This window comes from Labrus mixtus, chromosome 3 (assembly GCF_963584025.1).
Source record: "Labrus mixtus chromosome 3, fLabMix1.1, whole genome shotgun sequence".
NCBI classification, from domain to species: Eukaryota; Metazoa; Chordata; class Actinopteri; order Labriformes; family Labridae; genus Labrus; species Labrus mixtus.
The window spans coordinates 3,238,891-3,250,000 of NC_083614.1; the positions used below are offsets into that span (position 1 = coordinate 3,238,891).

Sequence of the window (11,110 nt, forward strand, 5' to 3'; positions counted from 1 at the left end):
ATAATTTATCTAAAAATCAGCTGTTCAGGTGGTAAAGAGTGAAATATACAACAAGTTATTTTTTTTAATATATTTATGTATATATATATATATATATATATTATGTATGTAAATACAAAGAAGCAACACAGTTTAGCTGGGTTCAGCTCGGCTGCAGGATTTATTCTGCAGAACTTGCCTCTTTGCTCCTCACAAGCGCTATGCGCCCTCTAGTGACCTGATTGAGAATTGCAATAACATAGTAACTGGAATTCGGCTCTAAATAGCTATTTTAGACACATAAAAATAAAAATATATATTGGGGTCTCTTTTTAACTCAATACATTTGTTCTGTACTTTCACTATATCATGAACTTTTTGACTGTCCCAATGACTTTTAACACAGTTTTTAGCTTTAGACGATACACATTTTAATGAATTATAAACACATTTTTTTAACCCTTTAGATCAGCATAAAGTGAGGACAGAAAAACTAATCAAATGTCCCTTTCCACGCACGCTAACACAACTCATCAGACTTTAATCTTGTGACGTTGGCTCGAGTCCATGAAGGAGGAAAACAAAAATGTCCGAGCGGTTTAAATCAAGACAAAAATATTCTTGATTTACTTAATAGACCGTGTGCAGGAGTTAACCTTTCAATCAGCATTCAACATTATCCCAGTCTTTGGTTAATGGGGTTGTAATTAGGGCTGCCGCGGTGATCCAAGGTGGCTCAATAGCGCGGTGTGCGGTATTATCGCAAGCCAGGTCCAGTCTTGGCACGAGGGCTGTTTCATCATGAGCCTGGGATCCTGCCGAACATTTCTGACTGTTAAAAGGAGTTTTTTTCTTACCACTGTAAATGTTGCTGCTTTGCTAAAGTGCTCATGATGGATCTTTAGGTCTTAGTAATATTGAAATAAGTAAGGTCTTTTTACCTGCTCTTTTGTAATATTAAATAAGAGTAAAGTCTTTGACCTGCTTTTTGTAAAGCATCTTGAGATGACTCTTGTTATGAACTGGCTCTATACAAATAAAGATTGATTGATTGATACTAGGTATATTTGCGAGGTGAGAACTAAAATGAGATGTTTCCTCATTTCACACAGATTTTGTTGCTAGATTTGACAAATTGTATCATTTAAATCAGCTGGTTCTCCTTTTTCATTTGACTGAAAGCTGAAATGTTAACAAAGGGGCAAAGTTACATTGGGTTTAGGTACCAGTGCAGTTTCTTGTGAGTCCATCTGAACATTATGTGGGGTGAAGTGACTCAACGTGCGGTCACCGCTGAGATCTTGTTTTACCGCGGTTATTCATTTTTGCGGTTACCGCTACAGCCCTAGTTGTAATGATAACAATATTTATTGTAACAATAATCACTATTGTTATTACTGACACTAATAGGATGATAAAAGAAAAATAGTAAATGTAGGGATTATTATGAAACAAATGACCTGTGACCTTGAAGTTGGTAAACACTAGATCTAAAAAAAGACATTCACTCAGCATTTAAAGCAGCTCAAGAAAACTTATAACAAGTGACTGAAGAGTTTGTTAATATTTCAGATAAACACTGTTTTCAAAAACCTAGATATTGTATAGTATATATTTGAAGAACTAAACAGCTTATTTTTACTCATATTTAATCACATCTGGACTTACTCTGCCTTCCTGCAGTTCCTCACAGCTGGAATCAGTCTCTGTCGTCCCTGGTCTGATGTGTTGTACTTCTTCAGGTCCAACTCATCCAGAATCTCCTCGGACATCTGCAGCATGTAGGCCAGAGCAGAGCAATGGATCTCAGAGAGCTTCTTCTCTGATCTGTTCTCTGACTTCAGGAACTCTTGGATCTCCTGATGGACTGAGAGGTCGTTCATCTCCATCAGACAGTGAAAGATGTTGATGCTTCTGTCAGGAGAGATATCATCACTGTTTATCTCCTTCAGGTTGTTGATGACTCTCTGGATCATTTCTGGACTGTTGTCGGTCTGACCCAGCAGGCCTCCTAAGAGTCTCTGGTTGGACTCCAGAGAGAGACCATGAAGGAAGCAAACAAACAGGTCCAGGTGACCATTTTTACTTTTCAGGGATTTCTCCATGGCTCTACTTAGAAAGACTTTTAAACAAGTGATATTGTCGTCGCCGACACCATCATCGCCTTCATCGTCGCCTTCATCGTCGCCTTCATTGTCGCCTTCATCGTCGCCTTCATCGCCACCACCTTCATCATCGCCTTCATCATCGCCTTCATCATCGCCTTCATCATCGCCTTCATCGCTGTCGCCTTCGTTGTCGTCGCCGTTGTCGTCTTCGTCGTCATCGCCTTGTTCACTGTTTATTTGCTCCAGAAAATCCTTCAGAACTGTTGTGTTCCTGTTTGTCAAACAGTGGAACATGTAGACTGCAGCCAGAAACTCCTGAACGCTCAGATGAACAAAGCAGTAGACTGTTTTCTGGAAGATCACACACTCTGTTTTGAAGATCTCTGTACAAACTCCTGAGTACACTGAGGCCTCTGTGACATCCAGACCAAACCCCTCCAGGTCTTCTTGGTAGAACATGATGTTTCCATCCTCCAGATGTTCAAACGCCAGCTTCCCCAGCTTCAGAAGAACTTCCCCGTCAGTCTCCATCAGCTCATGTGGACTTGTCATACTTGACTCTCCTCTCTGCTCTGTGCTCATCATGTGCTCCAGAACATTGGCAGTGATCCAGCAGAAGACCGGGATCAGACACATGATGTGGAGGCTCCTGGATGTCTTGATGTGTGAGATGATTCTGCTGGACAGATCATCATCACTGAACCTCCTCCTGAAGTACTCCTCCTTCTGGGCGTCAGTGAAGCCTCGTACTTCAGTTACCCTGTCAATACATGAAGGAGGGATCTGATTGGCTGCTGTAGGTCAAGAAGTTATCCAGATGAGAGCTGAGGGGAGCAGATTCCCCTTGATGAGGTTTGTCAACAGTGTGTTTAATGATGACTTCTGTGTGACATCAGACACAACCTCCCTGTTTTTGAAGTCCAATGACAGTCTGCTTTCATCCAGGCCATCAAAGATGAACAACAGTTTATAGACAGCGAGCGTCTCTGCTGTGACCTTCTGTAATGTTGGATGGAAAACATGGAGAAGCTCAAGAAGACTGTACTGCTTATCTCTGATCAAGTTCAGCTCCCTGAATGAAAGCAGGATCACCAGACTGAGGTCTTGGTTCTCTGAGCCCTCTGCCCAGTCCAGAGTGAACTTCTGCACTGAGAAGGTTTTTCCAACACCAGCGACCCCGTTTGTCAGAACCACTCTGATGGGTTTCTGTTGGTCGGGTTGAGCTTCAGTCTTTTGGTTCTGTTGGTCGGGTAAGGCTTTAAAGATTTCCTGGCACTTGATTGGAGTGTCATGGAGGGTCTTCTTTTTAGAGTCTGTCTCAATCTGTCTCACCTCATGTTGGGTGTTCACCTCTTCACTCTGTCCCTCTGTGATGTAGAGCTCAGTGTAGATCCTGTTGAGGAGGGTTCTACTTCCTGTTTCATCACTTCCTTCAGTCACATGTTCACATCTCTTCCTCAGACTGATCTTATGTTCATCTGTAACCTCCTGCAGACCTCTATCTACTGAAAGAGAAGAAACATATCCTGAGACTGGATTTATAAAATGATCAAATACACAATTTTTATTATTACACATTAAGACATCCGTGTAATAAATGTGTGCTGCTACAAGACAAATAAAATATACTGAACATAAACTGACAGCAAGAATCAGATAAAATGTAAATGTTTCATTTAACTATATATCAATGAAAATACTAACTGCTTTGTCTTGTTTTTAGACACAATGACTTCATTCTTCATACAGTTCTGGACTTACTGGATATCTGCAGTCCTCGTCTTATTTTAGATCGTTCTCCACACATGAAGTAGACTGGTCCCAGTATGAGGCGAGACACTGTCTACAGAACCAGTGTCCACAGCTGGTAGAAACTGGATCTCTTAGGACATCTTGACACAAAGCACAGCTGGACAGCTGCTCCTCCACAGAAACAGACCCCTTTGTTATTCTGTGGAGATAAGGGAAATCATAAAACTGTGAAAACTGAGACTGACATTTAGAAGCCAGAGGTGGACTCAAATAAAGCCACAAAAAGCAATGTTTTAAAAAGGTGTGCCATGTCCTCCGCAGTGAGCATGTGCAGAAGTCTGTCTGTGTAACCATAGAGTCTACCATCTGAGTCCAATAACTGACCTACAAGTGTGATGTTATTTTCAACCAGTTTTCAAAAAACATATTAACTTATTGTTCCAGATGTAATATCTGTGTGGAGAGAAGTTATGTTTCAAGATGAGAGACCAAGTCAAGAGTATCTGTTTATGGAAGTTGGATAGTTTGATCAGGATTTTACTGATATTATAGTTGCACAGTAATAAAATTCCAGGCCACCAACTTTCGAAAAAAACATAATTAGGAATCATATTCCATAGAGATGTTGGGTTATTTAAAAATGTCTCAGCCTGTTCATTTTGAATGTTAAGAGCTGTGAAGTCTAAAAAGTTCAAGCCCCCACATTGACTTGTGTTTATTGTCACGTTCTTTTTAACATAATGTATTTTGTTTTTCCACAGAAAGTTAAAAAACATATAATCGAATCTTTTGGTTAACTTTTAATCAACATCCAAAGATAGAGCCGGATTAGTGAATCTGGAAATGCCCTCAGCTTTTGAGAGCAAGGTCCTTCGTCTCAGAGATAAATCTCTTTGTAAACAAGAGTTTTATCAACGATGGGATTCAAATTTAAGGTGCACCTTATATTTTGCTCCTTGGTGATAACTACTCCCAGGTATGTGACCTGGTCATTCACTGGATTATTACAAATATGGGGAACATTACAATCTTTAACAGCCATAAGTTCAAAGTGTTTAATATTTAGGTTGAGACCTGAGACCTTTGAAAAGTTATTAATCAGCTTTATAGAGAGCTGCACACTGAGCATGTGCAGGAGCTGTGTCATGACCTGCACACTGAGCATGTGCAGGAGCTGTGTCATGACCTGCACACTGAGCATGTGCAAGAGCTGTGTCATGAGTTAAAAAATAAGTACCGTAAAATCCGAAATATAAGTTGCACCGGTATAAGACGCGCTGTGTATTTGAAGGTCTCTCAGAGAGAAAATAAAGTTTACACTGTCTTCCTGCATGACAGTTTTTATTGTGTTCAGCGAAGTCCAAAACCTGCAGTTACTGTTCAGCTCTGTCACCCTTTCAGTCTGTTTTCTCTTTGTGGAGTCTGCTCTCCTACCAGCTACAGTACGGTAGTCGAGCTCTCAGCCTGCAGGGAAAGTTGTGAAGCAGAGACCCCTAGCTTGCGAGCTCTCTGCCCGACTCCGCTTGTTTCTCTTTAACTTTAATAAAGGACTCTTTCAATCAAAAGAGCATTCAACAAGGTTTATTTATGGAACAATATCCTACAGTTTTCTGTAAATTAATTATTATGATTATGAGGTTTTGAAAAAGTAGTGCAGCCAGACTGGTCTGTGTCGCTGAGCAGCGTGCAATCAGCTCTTAATACACTGAGGGCCTGATTTACTAAGGTCCCAAGTGAAGAGTACAGTGGGCGCGCACTGTAGCTGTTCCCACTCAACGTTCTTGAAGTCAAAATACGCCGCTTAGGGGCCCTTCCATCTTGCGATTTTGACGTCATTTGGAGCCAGAGTCCGTGCAGTAGGGTCCGGGGGCAGGAGCCCTGGTAACACGCCCCCCCATTTAGCGTACTACCCTGATGTCTTACGCAACCCAGCGACGCCGAAAGCGCTCTGCCGGTCTACGAGTCCTATGAAGAAATGTGTAAGTACAACAAACCACCGTATTCAAAGTCTAATATTTAAACACACTTTTAAAAAATCACGCTATTTTGATCATTATTGAAAATACGTGGGCTGCTGGGTCCTCTGTTTTTAACAAAATCGTTCTATATTTAAGCTAGGTTAGCACCACAGACCGTAGGCTACAGGTGGTAAGATATGTTGTATTTTGTTAGAAACTGATAGTCTGCAATGTGATTCATGTCTGCTTCTCTAATATATTCAAGTGAACAGTAAATCAATTGTTTTTTGTATTTTCATTTAGGCAAAGAAGAGATAAAAGCAGCTGGTCTGACATCTTCCACAGAGGTGAAGTGTAAGTTAAAATCATCTGTTAAAAGTTATATATCCTGTGATTTTTATTTAAGTTTCATAAGAGGATTGTAAAAAAAAGCTATTGTTAACAATACAGTCTTCTAAAATAAAATAAAAAATCCAGATGCCCTGCTCATCCACTATGGTATGACCTTACAACAGCAGCTCTCCCAGATGAAGAGTCCTCTCTGCCATCACCCAGAGGAGCTGATCGACGTCTGCACAACTGAAGAAGGTGGACAGAGTCTGGTGCTTTGTGACAGTGAACAGTGAGAAGGTGGACAGAGTCTGGAGCTTTGTGACAGTGAACAGTGAGAAGGTGGACAGAGTCTGGTGCTTTGTGACAGTGAACAGTGAGAAGTCTACCATAGTCATCCTCAGAGAAAACACAGAGATCCTGGTCAATATTCAATGCTGCTATTTTCCTTTCCATGATGTTGCCCTGTGTTTGAAAGGCCAGATGCTGGAGGGTTGTGTTGGATTTGCTCTTCCATCATATTTTAACAGTCAAACAATCATCCAGGATCTTTATACTTTATTTGATTTTTGTTGGGATTTCTTTGTTAAATTATTTTTTATACTTTCTCCTATGTCCCAGCAGTTCAACCTGATGGTCTCCCTTACTTATTTTCCACATGGTTCATGAAGCCAGGTGTTGTTGTTTTTTTCATAAAATGTTTAAATAAACTTTTTAAAAATCTGATATGACTGTCTCTGATTAACTGGAGCACTACAACGTGTTGGTCACAGTAAAAATAATTTAGCAGTTAAGTTTATAGTTCACATTTGAAAAGGCCTTGAACTGACATTAAGTTCTTCTTGACCAACAACAGCTAAGACATCAGCAAAGCTAACAGACGAGCTCAGCTTGTCACAGCCGGTCTCGTCTGAGATAAATGGCCTTCAAACTTATTTAATATTAAACATTTAAAGGCAATAAGCATAGCAAGATACGCATGAGATTCCATTTCCATTTATTCAATCACAGACTTGTCAAACAGTCTGGCATGTTGTGCTGCTGTTTTCAAGAGTTAATAACTGAAGAGAAGAACTCCATCGAGAGAGGACAGGAAACGCTCAGGGGACGAGTCCTCCATGTTGTCAGGGGTTGTTGATGGATCTGAATCTGAGGGCATCTTCTGTAGTAAAGAAAAACAATCATGGAGTTAAATGTAAAGTATAATGAATTTTACTGTGATGTTTATGCCTCAGACCCGAAATCAGATCTGTCCTCAGGTTCTGCTAAACTTCAGCTTCTAAAGTTTGTTTTAAAGACAGGAGAACTATTTAAGAGGAAAAATAAAATATATAATAAGACATGATGAATCCAATAATATGATCAGCTTTATGAATTTATGTTTTAAGACAAGTGTTCCTGCCACTTTCTATTGAAGATTATTTTAAACTGTCATCACATGGGCCAGCCTGATAAATTAAACTAATGTTAAATATTCTCATATAATCAGACAGCCAATTTGTGTGCAGAACCTCACCGGAGCTGGAATCAGACTCTGGACTGCTGTTTCCTTTGGGCATTGATTTCCTTGAAGACAGAAAGAAGAACAATTTAAACATGAACTTCTTGCAGAACCAGAGGCTGTTAAAATCTTCTGCTAGTCTTCCTTACATTTTAAGAAAGATTATAAATTGTTACTAAAATTACTTTGATGCTGATAGCGGTTACAATAACACGGTCCAATGATATGAGAGATAATTTTACCTTTGAGTCCTATGTGAAGGCGTTCTCTTCAGAATCAGCACTGCAAAGACAAGATGATGGCGTCCACCTTCACAACGTGCTGCTTCAGTCTGGCTGCATCATGGTCACCTACAGGAACATCACAGAAATGCAATCAAAGTACTTCACTTTATTTATCAGAGGATGTACTGTATGCAAAGTAGATTTTTTTTTAGTTGTAATTCCTCAAAAAGATTTGATACTGCTTTGTTATTTGAGAGCACAGATTGTTTCTTTTCCCTTCTCTCTGTTTGCCTGTACATGACCTTTTAGTGCTATAAAAGATGCTACAGTAAATCCTGGATCAGCTGTGTGGATGGTGTGACTGTGTGGTAAAGCTTTATTAAAGTTGTCACGCACATACTCATTGTCATGATTTGGTTTTGTATTTGAGTTTCCCTGTTTTATCCCAGTGTTGCTTGTTTCCCTTGTGTGTTAATGTTCCCTAGTGTTGCTGGTTTTTCCCTTGTGTGTTTCATGATTTAGTTTGTCCTCAGTGTTTCTTGTATTCCTGCCTCTGTGTGTTTCCCAGTGTGATTGCCCTGATTGTCCTCACCTGTGTCTTGTTAGTCTCACCTGTGTCTGGTTACCCTATGTCTATTTAGTCTCTGTGTGTCTTCCCTTCCTTTAGGTTTAGTTAGGTTTTTGTGTGTTCTACTGGTTTACGTCATGGAGAGTTTGGACAGAAAGCAGGATGACGGCAAGCGCAAAATAGGTGTCAGTGGAAGAGGCAAATGAACGTACAGTATTTTTGAGTTACAGCAGATAAAACTGAATATTCCAAAAAGAAAATTTGGCTTATAAGAAAACCTGGGCATTAAACAGGGCCTCTCTTTTCTTCATCTTTTGAAGACGAATTGTCATACATTGTGCAGGAGGTGTGAGCTGTGGCGCTCAGGCGCGACACTCGGCACATTGTTGAGCACCAGACAGCTGGCCAGCGCTGTGTCTGATCGGACATAAATGCTCTTCCTAAGCGGTATCTAAGACGGGGGTACAAGCAGTGGTGAGGTCCCCCCATCCAAGCGTAGCAGCAGCGGGCTGTAGAGGGAGGTGACGAGCGCATTATGGAGAGGAGCACACCGGAGGACACGAGCTGGGGGAGAGACGTGCAGCACGAGAAAAAGGAAATCCCTGTTTAAAATATAATGTTGATGAGAAGAGGGAAATAGGAAGAAATAAACGTCAGTGTTGAAATTCTTTAGAATGCAGAGGCTGTGAATGTTCAGTTTTGTTTAAATAGGCAACAATATAGTTTAATCATTGTGTTTCCTGCTGTCATTCCAAACATATTAACATGCTTGGGGAATAATGTGATCTGTATGCCTTCTTTTGTTGAGCCTATGTCTCCTCCTAACTTCAATAACAGCAGTCCGTTGTGTGTAACACTGGTCTCCTGGGTTAGCACGTTCTTTTCAAAGGTGTTAAATACAGACATCGTCATAATCACCTCAGTTTTTGCCAGGCTTGGTAAATCACAATGCGTGTAGTAACTTAACTTATTTGCATTTTCTCCTTTCTAGGGCAGAAACGCCCCATATTGAATATTCATTAAGTCAAACGTACTAAATGGACAATGTGTGTTGTTTTGCTCATATGAAAGACGCAATCCTCACTGCGCGCCGTTAGTAGATCAGTTAACACATTTTTTGTGGGTGGTATCAAGTTTGCACACGTTTTAAGACACACAAACCTTTAGTAAATCAGGCCCAATGAATGGGGATCGTTTTTAATCACGTCTGGCCGCACGCAGTGATGGTGACTTCTGCACCCGCGGTAATGATGGCTCATGTGTCAACATGTTATACTGGTATATTATAAGACCCAGCCAACTTTTAAGATGAAAAAAAACAGGTATTAAAAGTGCATCTTACACCTGGATTTTACAGTACTTCAGTAAAAAAAAAAAAAGATCTCATTGTGTAGTCATGTTAAAAAAAAAAAAATTAAAAACAAAGAGTGGACACAACAGAAAAAATTATTCAAAGAAAACGATCACAGCAGATCTCACTAAACTTCAGGATCAGTTTAAAAGACTACTTCCTGCAGAATCACAGAGAAGACGACTAGATACACAACCAAAGAGTCAATACTGAAATCATATTATCTTATCTATAAACATATAATACATATATATATAATCCTTAGTATGTTGTTATGAGTTCAGTGACTTTCTCTGTATGATCACTGTGTGCAGGTTGATGATTAAAAACAAGAAAATCAACACATTATGGTGTTCAGGACTTTTTTTTTAGCTTGACAGTTTGGTGATTAAAAAAAGTTCTCTTACTGTGGATCTGAGGGTCCTGGTTCATTATTGAAGTATAGAGGAAGATTTTTAGACCGGTCATTCTTCATAGAGAGACAGCTGGACAGAGGAGACTCTGCTCTGTCCTCCTCTTTGTCTCCTCGATCACTCATCTTCTGATCTCCAGATTGATCAGAAGACAATAAATGATGTTCATGCAGGTAAAACAACCTGAGGACAAAATAACAAACAGGTGAGATACAAGCAGGAAAAATGTGAAAGACAGAGATGGTGAAGTCTCCACATCTCATTACCTGATGTGATCCTTAATTAGATTTTCTCTTCCTTCCTGTCTGCCTAAGTACCTGATGCAGCACCTCAGTGCAGTTTGTTTTGATCCTAACATGATTTGTCCGTCTGATCTTCCCTGAATAATGCCAATAACAAGACATTGAGTCTGAAACTTTAAACATTAAACTAACATGTTAGTATTTAACAGCAACCATGACCTTTAGGACATTTGTACAACTAGAACTGTATAAAACAGGGTTTGAAATCAGCACTCGTCACATACGGGTGTCTTTTTGCAGTGTTGGGTGAATTTGCTCAACCTACCGACCACAGTGGCAGAGCGAGGGTCACAATGGTGCTCTATATGCTGGAATGGCATTGCTTGGTGTAACATGATTAACAGAGCACAGACTAGCATCTCTTTAACAGCAGGTCAACCAGCTTCAGGTGTGTTTAAACTGACGCCTCGCTGTCTCAAGTCCAAGATGATAAAAAGAAGCGCGCTGTGGCGTTGATTAGGGGTCAAAGGAGCAGCTGTAAATACTATAACTTCAGACATTTGTCTTGGGCTCAAAGTGCTGCATACATTCAGCAGCCTCACAGTAGAATCCATAAAAACAACAGAAAAGTAGAGACCCATGTATAAAACACAACATATACTGCACATTACCCATATAGAGAAA

The 11,110-nt window shown here is 40.1% G+C and overlaps 1 pseudogene; it reads right to left on the bottom strand.

Moving 5' to 3' along the window:
• Positions 1-742: 742 nt before the first annotated feature.
• Positions 743-11,110, bottom strand: part of LOC132972052 (NLR family CARD domain-containing protein 3-like) — a 14,560-nt pseudogene continuing 4,192 nt past the window's right edge.